At 39.6% G+C, this 20,074-nt stretch overlaps 1 protein-coding gene across 3 annotated transcripts in view; it reads right to left on the bottom strand.

Annotated features, from left to right (window-relative positions):
* LOC124858238 (transcription factor SOX-6-like) overlaps positions 1–19,797 on the bottom strand; it is a 158,204-nt gene extending 138,407 nt beyond the window's left edge. For all 3 annotated transcript variants that reach the window (XM_047350167.1, XM_047350186.1, XM_047350176.1), the window contains exon 1: positions 19,471–19,797. The gene's annotated coding sequence lies outside the window, so the exon portion shown is untranslated. The remainder of the gene's footprint in view (positions 1–19,470) is intronic.
* Positions 19,798–20,074: the final 277 nt, after the last annotated feature.

Genomic DNA, 20,074 nt, shown 5'->3' with positions numbered 1-20,074 from the left:
CACAAGTTTCAAATTTTTTTTGACAAACCTTGTACCCTGCCAACTTTCAAGATATTAGTATTTCACAAAAATGTGTTTCTAAAATGTGTTTTTTTCCAACAGAGACATTCTGTTGACAATTTGTGCTGGATCACATCCATAGGTTGCATATTTGATTTTTTGTTTTTTCAATTCTTAACGAGTGACATCCTAAATGCCCAGGGCATATTGGTACAAAGAAAAAAAAACAACTAGCCCATAAACTTGTTTTAAGAGAGCCTGGAGCCACAATTATTAGCTTCAGTTCTGTTCCTACAAATCGACTCCAGTCTGTCCTCCAAAAAACTTTATACATCTGTCAATTCAACAGAGATTCAAACTAGGAGTGATCATGGCAAGGATTTTCAACAATGTTAGAACTTTTTTGTTTTTTGGTTTTTTTTTTGTTTGGGTGTTGGGACTGTGACATTGGTGGTCAACATATGCCTTTAATATGCCACATGTGTTTGGGTTTTAAGCCTATATACCACTCAATTCATACCTATAGGTTGCTGTAAACCATAATATATGATTGAAGACTGTTCAACCTGTTGAAGACTTAGTTTGTTGGTGCTGTTGAAAACAATCTGAACATTAACCAACCAAAGAGTGCAGAAGGCTGCCAATGTAGCATTAGAGGCCCTGTCCCAATACCCGCACTTCCACCCTTGTGTCCCTGAATTGCGCGTTCCCATTGATGGGTTCGAGTGCGTAGTGTGTCCCAATTCTCCAGAGTGGTCCTTAGCCCCGCCCCCTTTGTGCCCCACATCCGCCCTTCGGCGAAGCCCGCATCTAAGCAGACTTCACCGAAGTATATTACCCACAATTCACTGCTGCAGATGACGTTCTGAAAAAAAAACAATCACAACCGTCAACGTAACCAGCCATCAAATCAGAATAATAAGAACTGCGTCAACTTTAGACAGCAAGCCGACAAATATATTTTTTTACTGGTTTTCCAGGCTCAACATTGTAAAATACCAGTGGGTTCAGAGTGAGTCTGGGCAGAAAGTAGGCCATAACACTGAAGTTACCTTTCAAACAAACACTGGCGTGGCGAGAGTCTGGTGTATAAGCCTCCTTCGCTTCCTGCACTTTATTCTCCTCAAAACAATTGCTTGTTGCAGTTTTAAATAGTTTTTTTAAGAGCAAGACTGTGAAAACTGCGTTGGTTCCCGCCCTTTTTGATGTTACGGTGCAGAGGTGCAAGTCGATGACGTAACCCCTACTGTCCCAATTCTCCAATTTTGCATGCTTGTAACCTGCGCACTTCAACCCCTACATGCACTTGTACAAAGTAAACACTTCATAGAGGGACGTAGGGTGTAGTGAGGGTATTGGGACAGAGCCAGAGACAAGACCAGAAGCAAACACCCCAGCCAGATTACTTCCTGGGAAAAACATGGTGAGACAAAGTCCTGTAAAAGCAGTAATTCAGAAAAAACATTAAGGTTTATCTGCAGATATAACAGGCAATGATGAGGAAATTGTAATACAGTCTTGAGGATACAAGAGGACGTGGATCCATTCATGCATGAGTCGCAGACAGGGAAATATAACCCACCTGCTGAGCTGCCGATAGATGCAGAGGGACCATCCAGATGCTAACTGAGACTGATATATTGCATCTCGTTTGTGGCAGTTTTAATGTCTTACTGTGAAGTAGGATAAGTAGTTTTCAGAAATTTATTAAGCAGTAAAATAAATGATATATGGTGGTTTTCTATTTTGAAAAATGTCGTTATAAATAGGTATTAATATAAAAGCTGTGCTTCTGTTTTTGACTTCCTCAAGAGCAACTCTGTTAACCAGTTGGACATGCTAGCTATGTTGGTAGCTAATGGTGTGTTTTGATTTGTCTTGAAAGTCAGCGCTTAGATCTGGAAATTATATCACACCTGAGTTGAGCCCATTCTCGTTCTAACATGGAAAACCAGTGGGATTTGCTATTAGCAACACAAGCCAATACCAATGTATTTATTTCTGTTTAATGTATTTTATCATTAAAGGGGCATATTCATAAATAAATATTACACACTAAGTGAGCAACTAGTTGGACGTGATACAAAACATTGAAACACCAAAAAACCACCATGTTGACAGTCATATTGGATACGTAACTTGCTGCTGTCCTTTTTGAAATGATAATTCCAATATCAGGAGCACAGGGAGATTGTATCATAATATCCTTGAATGTAGACCGTGAACCTGTGGCTCTGCTGCTAAGTTGTCTTGTCTAGCAGAAGTTAAAAATAAAAACTTTGAAATTGCTCTGCATCTAACCTTGCGTTAGCAAACAATCTGAACCAACATTCTGGCTCCAGGGCAGAAAAAGATTATTTTATTTTTTTTATTTCAGTGAGTTTCTGCCTGAATAAATTGATTACATTAGTTTCCAGTACCAGGTAACAGTAAGTGGTTTCAACGTTCCATCGCAGGGATGCTCAAAATACGATGAAAAAAAAATCACTTTTAAAATACTTATCATTTAAATTTATATTTTTTAAGCTTGTATGCATTGCTAATTGTTTTATGGTCAAGAAACGTATGGAACAATAACTGTTTTTGTTGTTAGATGTAATCACATCTAACAACAAAAACATAGCTGAAGGTATGAAAGAGGTTGGACAAAGTGCTTTTAAACAGATCAGACAAAGGAGAGTTTGAATGAATGAAACGCTTTTACGTTCCCTTCACAAACAGCCAGGGGGAACACTGCAGAAGCTTAAGTGACAATATGTATTCTCTCCCAAGTTGCTGCGAACATGAATTATGGCTAAAGTGAAGGGTGGGAGGGGGTGATGAGAGGGACGAAAGGGGCAAGTGCCAGCACATACATCTAAACCTCACAGCTCTGCTTGCTACCCTTAAGAGATTACATTATGGTGCTCACCATTGTCCAACTCCTTCAAGACAAAGCCTGTTCCACTGTGCAAACAGCACGCCTTCCAAAGATTGTAAAAACAAGAGGTGAATGTCAAAGGCAAAAGTGAATAGGATCTCTCCCTTCTTTTGTCTAGCGAGTGAGGTATGCACAAACACATCACTGCGTGACAGTGAAGAAAGGAAGGCCTTGAGAAGGAAAGAGCCGGAAAGAAGTTGGACCGTCTTTGCATGAAAAGGCCAATACCGTGAGAAGTTGTCTGCCTGACTCTTGGGTCTATAGAAAAACTCCTCCATAAGTATTTAAATGAAAGACCTCCAGAAACACAAAGGAGGCAAAAACAAGGAATGATGGAATGATGACCTACAGCTGGCAAGAACATAAAAGTTGCAAAACAGTATTAGGTCCCCCCCACAAAAAAAAAGAGCAAAGAAAAATAAGACAATAGTACAAATGAACATTTTCACTCAGATACAGCAAACTGAAAACAGAAGCATGCGGAAGAGCCGGCTCTATTGTAGTTTTCGGCCTAAGTCAACCTGGTCACAACCTGAACAAGGCTTTAACTGTCAGGGGGCAATTAATAAGGGCAACCTTGGCCCCCCCACACCATATTCTTTAATTTATAAGGCCAGCTCCAGCCTGTAATTAATTGCTGCGTGCATAAATGTAAATGAGTCCACTGGGGGAGCCGAGGGAGCAAAAAAAAACGGCTGTCAGGCCAATATTCCAGCGGGGAGCAATTTGCGAAAGAGGGAAATGATTTAGAGGACGGAGGACAAATCTGCTGCTCGGTAAAACACAGAGAGGTTGAACGTGAGGAGAGACTTGTTGAGATAAAAGAGGTGGTTGGCACAAAAGATTTAAAAAGGACAACTGCAAAAAAAATGTGCAGTAGCGATAAATATCACTTTTTTTCCCCACATGTCTGAAAATGACTTTTTTTAATCAAACATATGGTTCTGCTGTCATTTGTAATTCCTCCACTTCACTCTGAGCCTGCAATTTACTCTACAGTGATATTTTTTTGACAGTTAATGCTCATATTTCACATGTTGGGGCATTGAGCATGATGCAATCATTTATAGTGAGCAAGGCTTTTCTCTTTTCTTTATACTCACTGTTTTTCCAAGTCCTTTAGCTGCAAAATTATGCATGGTTAAAAATTTACTGATTTGAAATCAAAATGCATTTATTAGTTCCTCAACATTTTTGGATGCCAGTAACAAATTTTTATGTGACTCCACATTTTTTTGATATAAATATTCAAATGATTTATTCATTAAACAAATAAGACATCCCCAGTAAAGTCATGTTAGTAGACAACAAACTGCAGGGAGGAATGTAGCAAATATTTTTTTAATTTAGCTCTAATGTTTTCAAATACTTCAAATCGACATGTTTTGGGTTTTTTTCTTGGCTCACTTCAAATAAAAAATAAAAAGAAACACAACTTCTGCTCTCCTAATCTTTAACATCTCGCCATGTCCTTCAGGAAGTCCCAGAACTGCACAGCTCCAAAGAATATGTAAAATCAAAGAGAGGCACGCTGCAGAAATGCGTAATCATTCATTGTAACTACAATAGCAGCCATCATTCATAAATTCCACCCACAAAAAGGCACTTCTTCACTCCGTTTGTGTACACGGTGAGAACAAACAGGTACTGAAACCATTGTGCCTTCAGACCTGCACCAATGTAAAGAAAGCACCTGTGAAGTCCACAAAGTATGGGTTGTAGCAGCGTCACCTAAACACACAGGTAAACACACTTGGGCACACACACACACGCGAATGGGACTGCAGCAATCACAATAGCGTCTTTATGGCATAAGCTCCTTTTCACCAAAGTGCTTTACAAAGGCAAACGAGATTTTTCCTATAGCGGGCCTCCAGCAATAACAACTGACATCACAGGCCTAAATATGTTCCCCTTACTTAATAGGGAGACCCAGTATGAGCTTCTTGAGAACGAGACTAAGCAGCGTGCTGAGGAGGCATTTTTCCCTTCCTGCATCGGCAGGAACCATCAACTTCGAACATTGTGGCAGAGAGCCATATTATTTGGCTACACACCAGCTGCAAGCCAAGACGGATTAATTACGTCTAAAAGAATCATCGAGGGACTGAACTGACTGCTTGTTTCTAATGTTAAACCACTGTAGAGTTCACAGTATAACTAGATTTCCTTAAGCAAAGTCGCTTGCAATAGTATTCATACCTTTCCTAACAACCACAAACTTCAATGTGTTTTATTGAGCTTATATGTGATAGACCAATACAAGGTAAACTGTAAATACGCTGTAGACACATTGTTTTGCAAAGAATTTAACAAATAAAAATCTGAAAGGTATGTCTTGTTTTTATATTTAACACCCCAGGTCAACAAAATCAACTGAACGGTCTTGCCTTATGTTCTGAATTGGATATAGGCCTTGACTTCGACTAGGCCATTCTAACACAGTAAATATGCTTCTAAATACGGCCTGCTTCTGTTGCCATGACATCTCACATCATGAAGGTCCTAGAGAGACTCCTGTTGGCCCACCTGAGTAAGCAAACAGTAAACCATCAGGACCCCTTCAGTTTGCTTATCGCTGTGGAGTTGAAGATGCCCTCATAGACCTGCTTCAACAAACCCACTGTCATCTGGACAAAGCCAGCAGCACTGTGAGGATCATGTTCTTTGATTTCTCCAGTACATTTAATACAATCCAACCTGATTTGCTTTGTCAGAAACTCCAGAAGACTCAGGTGGAGGCCTCAACAATCTCCTGGATCAAAGACTACCTGACAAACAGACCACAGTTTGAGAGACTGAAGGGTTGTGAGTCTAACCAGGTAGTCAGAAGCACAGGAGCACCACAGGGGACTGTACTCTCACCATTCCTTTTCACTCTGTACACCTCAGACTTCCAGTACAAGACAGACTCCTGTCATCTGCAGAAATATTCGGATGATTCTGCAGTCGTGGGATGGATCAGAGATGGAGAAGAAGATGAGTACAGGAAGGTGGTGGACCGCTTTGTGGCATGGTGTGGAAACAATCGTCTCATTTTGAACGTGAATAAAACAAAGGAGAGGATTGTAGATTTTAAGAGAAACAGGAATAAGTCAAAAACTATTTCTATCACGGGAGAAGAAGTGGAGGTGGTGGAGGAGTATAAATACCTCGGTGTTCACCTGGACAACAGACTAGAGTGGAGATGCAACTGTGAAGCCATCTACAAGAAGGGACAGAGCAGACTGTACTTCTTGAGGAAGCTTAGGTCCTTTGGTGTTTGCAGCAAGATGCTGCATATCTTCTATAAGTCTGTTGTGGAGAGTCTGATCTCTTCTACCATCATCTGCTGGGGAAGCAGCATCAGAGCCAGGGACTTAAAAAAGCTCAACAAGCTGATTAAAAAAGGCTGGCTCTGTTCTGGAGACTCCTCTGGAACCTCTGGATATCATTGTGGAAAGATGGATTCTTCATAAAATGAAGAACATCATGGAGAACCCTGAGCATCCTCTTCATGAGACTGTCCTACAACAACAGAGTGTCTTCAGTCAGAGGCTTCTTCAGATCTGCTGTAAGACGGAGCGCTACAGGAGATCCTTCCTGCCCACAGCCATCAGCATCTACAACGACTCTTTGAAGAAACCTTCGTAATATGAGCTACAACATTTAATTTCCCTTTGGGATTAATAAAGTATTTTTGAATTGAACTGAACTGAATTTAAATCATTCCATCATAGCAATCGCTTTCTGTTTTGGGTCATTATACTGCATGAAGGCACATCCGTCAAAAGTCTTCTGCAACTACTAGCAGATTTTCTTTCAGGATTGCCCTGTATTTAGCTCCAATTATCTTTCCATCAACTCTGACCAGCTTTCCAGTTTCTGCTGAAGAGAAGCATTCCCAAAGCATGATGCAGCCACCACTATGTTTTAAGAAGGCGATGGTGTATTCAGAGTGATGTACAATATTAGTTTTCTTCCACACTATTCTGTTCTCATGTGACTAGAGCACCTTCTTCAACATTTACCTTATCTCCTACAGAGCTTGCAGAAAATGACAAAATAATCTTCTAACGGCTTTCTTCAATAATGTTGTTTTTCTTGCCACTCTTCTATAATGCCAGAATTGTAGAATGCAATACAATTAATTATCCTGTCAACAGAGTCTCCCACCTTAGCTGTGGCTCTTTGCAGCTTAATCCTCCCCTTGCCCAGTTTGTCGGTTTTGATGGGCAGCCATGCCTTTTGCTGTTTCGTCATGACTCACTCAATTTTCAGATGGTGGCTTTAACAGTGTTCCATGAGATGTTCAAAGCTTAGGATGTTGTTTTATAACCTAACCCTGCTTAAAAACACAACTTTATTCTTGATCTCTCTTATGTATTTTGTTAGATCTTCTTCATGCTGTTTGTTCTCTGGGGCCGTCTCAAACCAGCCAGATCAATATGGAGATTAAATAACACACAGATGGATGCCTTTTGCTTATTGACTACTGAAAGTAGTGCAGGACTTTATTTAGGGGTATCAGCATAAAGGTAGGCTGGATACAAATGTGCATCGCACTTTCAAAATTATTCTTTATGAAACAAAATTAAAAACATGAATTCTTCCGCTTCATAATGATGCACTACTTTGTGTTGGTCTACATAAAATCTGAATAAAACATGTTGAAGTTTGTGGTTGTAATGTGACAACATGAGGCTGAAGGGGAGTGAATACTTGTGCAAGTTGTTGTATTCTTGCAACACAACAAAATCACAATAAGTAGGCTTCATGAGGTGCATGAGACTTTTGGAAAGGCTCACACCCAGGTGTATTCTTGTCAGTGAAACCTTCTGGAGTAAATGTCAGAAGGCCACGAGCCTACATTCTGCCCGATCGTCTTCAGTGTGTTGGACTATAACGAGGAAACCTGATGTCTCAGTCCAGTCAGCTGGACACTCGAGCCAGTGGCACCCCTCTCATCACGGAGCATCAAACACTGCTCCTCTGCTAATCCCGCTGCATGTACAGAGCACAGTACGCCATATACAAGTAAGCAGCAGCCTGGGGCTTGTCAGCAGCATCTCAGGACACCTCCAGGACACACGGGATCCATGAGCTGGTATTTTCTATTCTGAGCTTAGCAGCCCATATCCAGTCATGTTCACTTTATTTTCTTCAACTCATCTCTGCTCGGCAAACGCAGTCACCATCAGTCTTACGATATCGGCTCAATTAAAGACTACTTTACGGCCAGGAAGCCATGGCAACGCCCTGCATGGACAAGCTGGCTGACGACCAATTGGATCTTTGGCTTGGTGGGTGGGACTGTGTTATCCTGGCCATCACTACTTCACCACAGGATCATTTCAGAGGCCTCACACGCCAAATCCTGTTGCCACGCCCTATTACGCCAAACCACGGCAAAGTGAAGGTTAGCCAGCCTCTTTTACAGTACTGTGACGCTTCCACAGATGCAGACCCATCCGAGTTGTTTGCAGCTGGTTTGTTTTAGAATTTTAAATATGCATCTTCATTCAGCTGATCCATCCTGTATGCCAAGTTCAAAATAACTCGTAGTCATTTGAACAAAATAACTGTTGTTCTATATAAATACTACTCTATCTGTCAAACTGTGTATGTTCATGGATTGAACAAAAGAAGTTGAAACAGTTTGTGGATTTGGGACAAGTGCTTAAATGTTCCTTTTATAAATGCTTCTTTGTTTGCTTCTAAGAAGAGAACCATGCTGGCTCATCCCTTGAGTTTAGGAACCTTTTTATACCTAAATGAGTCATAGATGAGATGTTTACAAGAACAATTGACTTTATGGAAACTAAATATAAAGAAAAGAGAGATAGCTTAAGACTTTTGTACAGAACTTAGTACTTGCAGTAAAAACTTTTTTCTAGAGAAAGAAAGTATATACTGTTTATAAAAACTATTTACAATAAACGTAATCTTATTGGAACATCAAAGGGCTTTAGACCATAAATAGGCTTTTCAAGTCCACTCCAACAACAATGACATCAGTGTATAGCATCATGGAGCCAGCCCTGATCTCGCTATGGAACTGCTTCCCTGGAAAAACCCTGTGTCGATGCCATCAGGGTGTGGAGAAGGCTAAAGGTGCTAAGCATTTTAAGGGTTTTAAACAAGATGCACTGACATGTTGCATTTTGGGCAATGTGGGATCCTGCAGCTTTGCAGAGAGACCAAACTGAGGCCTTGTTCAATCTCAGGACACTTTAATATTGTCAGATGTTCTTTTGCCACTCAAAGCTCTGCTTTTTTTAAACCCACTACATGATTTTAAGTCAAAGTATACACCCTCCTTTAACCTTTTCACATTTTGTCACATTACAGCCGGAAAGTGTTTTTTATTGGAATTTGATGGTTTTCCAACGTGTTTTACCAATAAAAATCTGAAAAGTAGTGTATGCTTTTGCATTTAGCCCCCTAAACTCTGACACCCTGAAATTAAATCCATTGCAACCTAAACTGACAGGTCAGGTAAGGAGAGCATCAATCAGAAAGCAGTCGACAGCTTCACTGCTCAAGTGGAAGAAACAATTAAACTGTCTGTATGACAGGATAAATTTTTGCTTGGCCCTGAGAGTAGTCACTTTACATTGTTTTAATAAAACAAATAGAGTGAATAAACTGTGGGGAGAGATTTATGAGGTCTGGAAGTCATGTACAACTTCTCAGTAGAGACTCTGTATAGTCAGAATAGGAGGCATCAGGTTTCAGTGGTGGTGGTTACAAGCAACAACAAAATAATTTTTAAATGTAAAGTTAAATTCTTTTACAATTGATATTTCTAACGTTCAAGCCCTGTGTAGTTAAGCATTCTTCTGGGTGCCCAAGCCAGGAGCTCAGTTTGCCTCTGCCTTGGGCCGGCTCTGGTAGCAGGATGAACATTTTTAAACTCAAGGGTTGGGGTTCCTGTCCTCTGATGGGATAGCCGCTCAACAAACAAAAAGAACATCTGATCCTGCACAAAACACACATCAAATTTTGGACATTTAAAACAAAGATGCAGTAACTTATTTATTTTACCACTCTGGATTTCATTGCAAAAACTGATTAAAACTATTTTCAAACGTTTCAAACGAGAAGCAGACAGAGGCTTTGTGTTCTGAATTTTTAAGAAAAATATATAAGTAGAATGCTCTACAATGGGTTTTTTTCTACTCTACAATGCTTTTCTGTGTTAACCTTGCCAAAACATACCAGCACAATAGAATCTGTTCTGTTCAGTCAATCTGTGGAGCATTTGCCACTTTTAACAGCTCCATCCAAACCAGAAAAGCTTAGCATCACAGGAGGACTTTCTTTTCAAAAGAATCGCTACAGTACATTTTAGGTTTCTATTTTTAAGTAGATGACCTTAAACACCTATTTAAAGTTTAAAGTTCCCCTTTAAATTTTCAATAGACATCCACAGCAGAAATAAGAAATGTTAGTTATAAGTCCGATTAACGTATTATCACCTAAGATCAGCTCATAATATACTTTCATCCGGAACCAATACAAATAATTTCTGTTTGTTTTAACCTTCAGGACGTGCCAGAAAGGTGTGGCTGAAATGTCGTGACAATACAGATGCAGGCAGCCTGGCAATCAAGCTAAGAAAAGAGAGCTGGTGTATCTTCAAACACTTCTAGTCAAATTCTTCCAAGTACCTGTATTCTCTTTCTATATCAGACTCCACCCTTCGTTTTTTTTTTAACAGCAGCAAACTATCCATGAGATGTTTGCTAACACCCACTTTTCAATATTGACAAGCCGCATTATGTAATGTGAGACCTGTTTTTTGTTGTGGTTAGGAGTCATCCCTTACGTTTGAAATAATTTCTGATATACTTAGAAAAATACCCTGACCATAAATCATAATTTCCTCCAGAAAATCTGGGATAATCTTTTTCCCCTGCCCCAAACAACTTTCCTGTTAAGTACAATGTTACAGTCTCGTCAGAACCAAGTACAGTGACTAATACAGTAAAAAAGACAATACGCAGTCTGTGTAATGTCTCAAACTTAAGCAGGCACTGATCCAGCAGCTTGTGTTGTCTGTCTAGTTATTTAAATACCTCATCCAGTTTCTGTCCATTTTTTGATAATAACTTTGCTAATGCTGCTAGATTTTACTGTATAGCCTAGCTGTTTGTTGGTCTTAAAACGTCTATATCTAATTAATATTAGAGCTTAAATTCCTATAATTCAAATAATTTTAAGGTGGCTCAACAAAAAAAACAGAAGAAGGAATAATGCAAGTGGAGTGGTTAAAAAACTCCAGGACTTGGGTACATGTTTGTTTAATCTCCTTTTTTCTGTAAAATCTCCAGGAGGAGCGAGACGACTGAAGTATCTGTCACTGCTGCTGCTGCTGCGTTTGCAATCCAAGGCTGTTGACTGACAGGAAAACACTCCCTGGAGCATTTGTGTCAGTCACCTGGTCACCTTCTAGTCTTGGTAGAAATAAAAATAAATAAGTAAATAAAACAGCTGGCACCGTGATTGGCTGGAATCAAACAGGCTGACCACAGCACTTTAATCCTGTAATTTATGTCAACATTAATAGTCCAGAAGAGACAGACATTTTTTTCCAGGACTCCATCCATCTTTAATGTTTATTCCTGGTGTTTGCCCCTGGTAAAGATTATAGTTCTCATGTACAGAAAGTACACCCTGTTTCATTTATATAATCACACTTTTTTTATTCTAAACCTTTGTGTCACAAAAATAGCAAAAACATTCATTTGGACATAACCAGGTTCTAAAATAAATTAATTCTAATCTAAATGTGTGAAAACACACAAAAGATTCTGTGCTGTCCTCATTTAAAAAATGGAAAATGGGCCAAAATGGAAAAACTGTGTGGTCCACCCTATGACTCAGTAGATTGCAGAACATCTTATACCAGCAATGGCATCTCCTGTATGACTTTATCAGTCTTTCACATGGTTTGGAGGAATTTAACCCCACTCTTCTTCACATGATTGTCTCAATGATTGCATAGTACCCAGGTTCTGTGGTTGCAAAACGAGCCCAAATTCTCAGCCCTCCACCACCATACTTTACAGATGTTAGGAAGTATTCGTCCTAGTATGCTGTGGTGCTGTGCATTGTGGCCAAACATCTATACTTTGATCTTATCTGTACAAAGGATATTTTTCTTAGATGGCTTAAGGTTCTTGTGGCATTATTTCCTGATAGATAAAACCCTAACATTTAATGAAGGTGCGCTTCCTTTTTACCATGACTTTGGGTGAGCAAAGAGGCGGAGAAAGAAAGGAGGGAACAAATTGACAAATTCTGCATTTCTAAACAAGATGGCATCCAGAACGTTAAACAAAAAGGCAAGAGTAGAAACCTGTCAAGGTAATCTCTTTTAAATGCAACATTTGAAATTTAAAGGAGGATCGGATTTTCTTTTAATAATACTGCACGTGTGTTTGGTGGAAATAATTACCTAAATGATAAAATTAGCAATTCACACCAAGAGAGACATGTCATTATTTTACTACTGAGAGTAACTGATTGCATTTTTAAAAGCGGTTTAAAAATATGAAAAGGTTTTAATTTTTTTATGCGTTTGTGTCTGTCATAAGTGGTCTTCTTTCAAAAATAAACACAAAACAATATTGAGTTGGTGATCTCCACTTGTTTAAGTGCTATTTTAGACATAAGTCAGCATCTGTGAGCTTGATCCAATGTTTCTCCTTCGCATTTTTACTTCGATATTGTCAAACTATTTGCTTCATTCTTCTAATACAGAAAGAAATCATGTAAATAATTTAGTATAGACAAAACAATGTGTCTTCATCCAGAGGTGCATACACCAAATAACAGATGCTGAATTTTCCACCCCAAACTCCCTTAATATGCATGTACAGGTCAAGAGCTGGATTTGTTCTACAGCTTCCACAACCTTATTTGTCACGCTACTTCAGATATTAGGTTAGTACATACTCCCCAAAAGTATTTCGGCACCAAACAGGAGCCGGTGGACCTCTGCGCATGTTTCAGTGCGGAGCGTGAGGAGGAGTTTATCCACTTGAGAAAAAGACTGCAGCATTTTTGTGCCAAGTGAAAATCTAATAGAGCACAAAAGCACCATGACACACAAATTATCCCAGATTATTGTGAAATTAGAAAATAAAATTAATCGGTTTATGCTACATGCGGATTTGAACCACTGTTTATTTTCCTCTTATTTCAAAATGCATGGTTTGTGTCTTTATTAGAGGTCAAATGCTCCAATAATATGGTTGTTAATGGTTCTCAAAAGAAAGTTTAGTAGATATGAATAAACTGGCTATTTAAGTGGAGTTTCATTTACTTTTGAAGTTGAAGATGGATTGGAAAACTAAATCAAATCCAAATGAACAATGTTCAAGTTCCAAGTTTGGAAACCAGTCAGATCTACTTATTGTTGTGCTCTGTGACTAGGCTAATCAAATATTTTCAATATGAATCAGAATCAATCTGGTTCTGTACTTTCAAACACTGAAGCCTTTTCACTGGAGGAGGTTGTAGAGCAGCTAAGATTTTCTCAAAATGCCAGTAAACTGAGTTTTACACACATAGCAGCCATATTGGGTGTCGAGGGCAGGGTTGGTGCGAAACCTCTGATTTTCCCACACAGTATTAGAACTTCAATTTTATTTTTTCCAAATCCAAACTTTCATTCAACCAAAAAGCGTTTTTCTGACTAAAACAACACAGGCTATCACAAGCAATAAAGGGAACAGCTCAAGAAATGTAATTATAATAATAATTTAGCAACATATTTTGGAAAATTGAAATTTATTGTTAACCTTCTTACAAGGTTTTTTGCATGTCTCTACTTGTATTTTTGACTATTGATTGCCATCACCCTTATTTTTTGCTCCTTCTACACATTCGGATTCAACTCGGAGCTTTGTTTGTGCCTTTACAAACTGTTAATATTACTAATATTAAGTCAAGAAAATATATAAATACACACAGTGCTATCGTTTTAAAACATGTCAAGATGGTGGTACAAGAAAAACGTGGTATTTACTGCAGTAGCACTGCTCTAATGTGAATCATTATGTATTTATAATATCCATAACCAGGTACTGGTATTAAGGTATACAAAGGTTTTAAAAAGTTACATTTCAAACCAACTAAAACTTTCCATCATGCCGTTTTAATCAGGTCTCTGAGAAAATTGAATTTTTTTTCCCTGTACCTAACATGGAGCAATGCGGCACTGGCCCTACCCTCGCTGTTAGTGTTGCCAGTCAGTTTGCTGAAAGGCGGTTCACACATCTCCTCCTTCCCTTACAATAAAGACATAAATTTGGCACTTTAGAAATATTTCAGGTTACAAAAAAATACGTACAGTTGTGGCGTGGAAACCAACAGTGCGACAACGTTTGGTTTTTTTAAGGTAATGATGTTTTAAAACTACAGCTGGCAAGCAAAAAATCTCATGTCTGACTGCTAGAGCAGCCCAACTAATTAAGTCCAACAGTTAAAAACTACAACTAAGGTGTTCAAGCTGCATTTCTGCTGACGTCTGTTCAATATATATTAATAAATAAATGTTATAAATAGTATATTTACTTTTGTAATAATCAATATGTTATTTTAGCAGCTGTAACCTGATAGCAGCTAAATATTGTCAGGAAAAGAAATGTAGAGTGTGAAGCAAAGAGGGTGTGAAGGTATTAAAAAAATAAGCCACAGAAAGTAAAAGTCACTACCAAAAGCACACAGAAACACAAACACACACACACACACACACACACACACGCATATATAAAAGACAAGAGAAGGTGGGAGGATTTTTGAGGCCTAAATGCGAACGCTGGCTCTTTTTTCTTCCATCCCGTAAGACATTAAGGAATCCTTTCTTTTCCAAAGTTGCACAGCGGTGGAAAACAGAGGAGGAATCCGCGGAGAGGGACGTCCACCCAGCAGCAAACACACTCACAATCAGACGTGTGTGCAGGCACAAATATACATGCATCCACTCAGCAGAGACATCCACAGCAGGGAGGGTGACTGAGACATGCAGAGAGATGTTGCGTGAAGTGTACATTTGGACCTGGAAAAGGGGCATGATTAGTCACACGTTTGTCAGATTCTTTTGTTGACACCCACAAAAACACAAAAGACGTAAAAATCTTCACACACACACACACACACCTAAGATGGCTTTGTGGTTGAGAAGCTCATGGGCATCTGCCAGCATGCTTCAAATGCTCATTCGCCGGGGGCCCAAGCCTTTCTTTCTCAGCAGCAACTCTGCAATTTGGGTGTGCCGTTGGGCCGGAGATAAGTATAGGCTGACTAATATGCACTTAGGATCCAGGGAGAAATACTTAGAGCTAAATGTTTAATTTGTGTTTGTACAACACATGTCCAATTTGGGGGCCTGTGTCTCTTTCAAAGATCCCGACAACAAATAATTCAGACTCTCCAGATCAGCCACAGGCTCAAAATGGTGAATCGGGAGGTTTCGACGATGATGAAGGTGAATGACATCCTCACCAAAAAGAAAAACAAAAAAACATCTGGAAGCACTTAAATCTGCAACACCGTGGTCGGATAGAAGATAGATGTTAAGCTCAGTAGGGTGGATAAATAAAACAACTGTACTGCTAAAGGGAGGTGGGTGGAGATGGCAAAAACACCTTATCGAGCCAGGTATCTTCCACCCTCCTCCATGAAATCCAGACACGGAGGGCATCTCTCACTCTTCCTCCGACTGCATTCTTCGCCCTGCAACTTAAGAGTCACTCTGCACTCCACCAAAGGAAGGCCTCTCAGAGTGCCGCAAGAATCATTCAGAAAAATGAAATGCATTCAGAAAAATGCATGCATCTCTAAAGAATGGGCTGCTTTGCAATAACACCAGCATGGACAATTTTAGGGTCTCGTACCAGGGTAAATGAATACTATTCTGACATTTATACTTTCTGGACAGAATTTAATTAAATATGTTCTGTATTTATTCTATGATATTATAAATAAAAATCAGGAACCAGAAATGTTTCTCAGACAATTTAAAAATAATTTTGTGCTGAAACTAAGGCCCAGAAACTAAATGGTATTTTATCTTTAACTGAAAAGGTCAATTTGAAGAGTTTAAATATAAAAGGAACCGAAATAGATCATCAAGAGGTTAAAAACATTTTGAAAATAATACGTCAAAACATAATCCAAAGAGTCATTTTTACATCAAGTCTCCTCAAAAACATTTTTCTGGAGCTGCAAAATCTATGTGACCTTTGAAACAATATAACCTATTGAGCTTTAGAAGTATAGACCACTCCAGGATTATAAATCCCACCCATTTAAAAACTTTCTGAATGAACTGCAGTAATTGCACTTGGTTTTTATTTTATTATTTTATGTTTTTGTTCTGATATAATTTGTCTTTAGGTTGAAAATAATGTATTTATTTTATTTTTTTGGTAAAAACTCAATGTTTTAATTCTCAAACCTAAAAATAGAAATAAAATCAACCTCGGTTCTTAAATTTTAAGTATATATATACATATATATATATATATATATATATATATATATATACATATGACAAAAACTAGAAGTTCAAAGGTTTTATGATTCATGCGAGGCATTCTTCATGGGACAATAAATAAACGTTGCAGCAGCTTGTCCTCCCCTTTTTTCAAATCATATTCAGTAATTTCATATTTAAAGATAAAATCATGCATATAAGACTGATCTGGTCAGGGTCCCCAACACATACCCCTTGGGCCCCCACCTTGGTGCCGTTGGCTTTAGTATTGTCCCATTGTGGAAATTTTAAGGAGATGTTCACTTCCAAAAAGGATCATTTCCCATTGCTTTCATCTATAAAGTTGCAGCTCATTTCTACATCATTTTGGGTTAAACCTCTGAAGAGTCACTTTGGAGGAATAGGCCACATGTTGCCCCGCAGCTCCAGGCTGGAGAACCCTCAGATATGTTGAAGAACTTTTCTCATTCATGCTTGATGGCAGTGATTTCCAGCGGCTGGCTGGCTGGATCACAATGGACCACACAGTGACCAGCTGCTGGATGAACAGGCCGGATCGCTTGTTGTAAGTGCTGCTTCTCACAGAGGAGGAAGAAGAGTGGTGGGGGGAGCCAGTAAAGGGGGTGTGGGTGTTGGAGGGGGATAGTAGGTTTCTCAGTCCAGACAGCGCAGGGTGAGCGCAGCCATGCAGATCAAAACAATGTGCTGAATTGGCAGCCTATATATAAGTCTGCCATTTGGACACTCTAATGCCACTTTACCTTATGAGGGAAGTTCAGCCCGCAGCACCTGCTCCAAACAAAATGCCATAGGAGATCAGACCAGATTGTTTTTCACAGACACTCTCACTTACAACAGAGGTGTGCGTGTGGTGGGGGCCATGAGGTGGGGGTGGGTGGGGGTGTCTATAAATTGTTCTACCAGAGTCCAAACAATTAAACAACTTCTTGGGAATCGTAAATTACTGTGCAGGCCCATCCCGGCATAGTGAGGGCAGGCCTGAACATGGCAGCAGGAGGATTTGTCAAACAGGGGCCCAATTACAACACTGAAAAGAAGAAAAGGGGTTGATACACATGAAAAGAAAAGAAAAGAAAAGAAAAAATGAGCTAAAACCATTCAGAGTAATCCTGGGAAATAGCGCATTCTCACCAAACTTCCAAAAGTGATCAAACTGTTAGGATGAGGAATGAAGGAAATCAGTGAAACAGCTGTCTGGACCTGCGTTTCCTCTATAGTGGTTTTTAAAACTCATTGTCCTCTTGCATGATCTCCCTCGCTCTCTCTCTCTTTTTCGCTCTGTTACTCTAAAAGCTTCTTATCTGCGGGCGGCCACAGGCTTATCTCGAAGGTGTAGTGTGGCTCTGAACATGGGCAACACCCTTGAAGTGGCTTTATCACGCTTTTCCACCCCGGTGGCGTGTGCCTTGTCCTCCCATACCCCCTGTCCCATCATCCTTACAGTGAACTCCAGAGCAAAGCCTCCTCCTCTTCGTCCTCCTCACGGAAGCTTGCTGAAAGCTGGACGATCATGGGATTAGAAACTGCACCCCTCACCCCAGCCACCCCCTCCTCTACATGCTCAACTCAAGTTCAAACTGTTGGACTTCAGTCAGGAGCAGCGCTGGGCTGCTGCACGGTGATGTCTGATCTTTGCTCACCTCCAAAGTTAAAGCCCAAGATTAGACAATTAAAAACAGAGAGACGTCACAGTCTTGCTTCGCAGCTACCACTGGAGTATCAGATCTTTTTTAATTTATGACTCACACATTCTTCCAGGGTCAAACCTTTGTGACCTCTAGAGGAGACAGCTTGGACCTTGAAGATGGAACCCTTCTTTTCCCTATATGTTGTAATGCAGTGTCTGAAAGGAAGGGTGTCTTAAAGAAGTGTTGGGGTGACCAGATAAGGCCCCAAACAAGTCTTGGGTTGGTGGACATTTTATAAAGGGGATAGGGACAGGAGGCAGAACAACGAATGAGTGACAGATATTTAAAATGGCACACTAAGAACAATACAAATAAATGACATATAAATAAATAAATTTAAAACATGCACTGTAAATTAAATTCATATAAGTAAACTTTGGCTATGGAGTGGCAGTGGGATGCCCTGCAAAATTTAGAGGGATGTCTATAACCTCTCCAGCATCTTCACTTTGTGGTGCTACTGTCAGTTTCACCTCCAGCTCATAAACATTTCTTTTTGTAATTTTTTTTCCAAACAAACTTTTATTTAGATTTTTTTTATAAAGTTGAATTAGTTTCTAAAATGTTCATATGGTGGATGAAGCTTTTAATATGTCATTAAGGGTTCTTGCCCCACAGTCACAATAAACCGTCAATGCTCGGACTAGAAGAAGGCCACTGAAGAATAAGTTATAAAACTAAATAAAAGAAGTGGCTATAATGGTGAGATTATAGTTCCTAAATCGGATCTTTCATAAAAATGTAATGATTATTATTAATAATAAAAGAGACAAAACCTAAAATCCTTTGATTTCTGCAAAAATGTTACTTGATGAAATTTACCAAATATTACAGCTCATTTATTTCTGCTGATAATAAATAATAAACAAGAGAGAGAATAAAAAATAGTTTCCCCGTATCTATGTGCGTATTTTAGATTTAAAATTAAACCTCTAGCTGCCAACCTTTAATTCGGGCTCCTGTTTGAAAGTTCTGCTCATATCTGTGCGGTTTGGATCCCGTTTGATATGATTGTTATGGATTAAGAGCGCAGTTAGCAGACTTGATTGAAAGTGATGCGAATGAACAACCTTCTGTTTTACTGTTTTTTTATTTTAAAAGGAGAAAAAATAGAAAAAAAAACGTTATTATTTGCAACATTTTTTTGTTTTAGTTAAATTCTATTTCTGGGAGAAGTTTATACTACTTAAAACACTCGGCTACAATCAGTGTCCTGGAAGTGTGGCTTGAAACAGCGTGATGCAGCCTGGATCTGCGGCTGTCATCGCTGTTTATTGCGAAAAGCGGAGTGACTTTTAAAAACAAGCCGACCAGCGGTTTGAGCGCCGCTGCAGCAACAAGACGCTTCTTACCTGGACTCACTTCTTCCACATGCGCTGCGCAGGCTCTCCCAAACTTTGGAGATTCGTCGGTGTGTGATGATGACCAGCGGCGGGCAGAAAGAAGCAGGGAGTCAGTTAAGGTTGCCTTCAGATCCCGTGCGTAAAGTCACCATCTCTGGAGCGCGTCGGGGGACTTTGGTGTAACTCCTCTGTTTGCGCTCCGCCGAGGAGAGAGGAGGGAATCAGAGAGTTTCAGCGTCGCTGTCAGGAGTAACACCCAGCCGAAGAGTTGCCTTTAAACAACAAAAAAAAGTATTTTCGGGTTATTTCCCGTCCAGCACTATGTGGAGGCTTCAATGAGAGTGCGGGGCACTGCCGGGCAAAGAGGCAGAGGCAGGATAACCCCTCCTCTCCCTCCCCCTTCTCCCTCCCTTGCTTTCTCACCCTCTCTCAATACACTTTATCTGAGTATGCCCGTCACTTCCACTTTCTTTAAGAAAATTGCCTACAAACATATGCAACAGTTAAAAGAGAGATTTTCTCCAATCTCTTTTTTCTTACACTTTTCTCCCTCTTTTTATAAATTCAGCGTTTGACTGTGTGTACGTTTACAGGTGTCCGTCATCTGGTCTTA

Source organism: Girardinichthys multiradiatus, chromosome 2, assembly GCF_021462225.1.
Source record: "Girardinichthys multiradiatus isolate DD_20200921_A chromosome 2, DD_fGirMul_XY1, whole genome shotgun sequence".
NCBI lineage: Eukaryota > Metazoa > Chordata > Actinopteri > Cyprinodontiformes > Goodeidae > Girardinichthys > Girardinichthys multiradiatus.
This window is presented reverse-complemented; position numbering and strand designations above follow the sequence as displayed.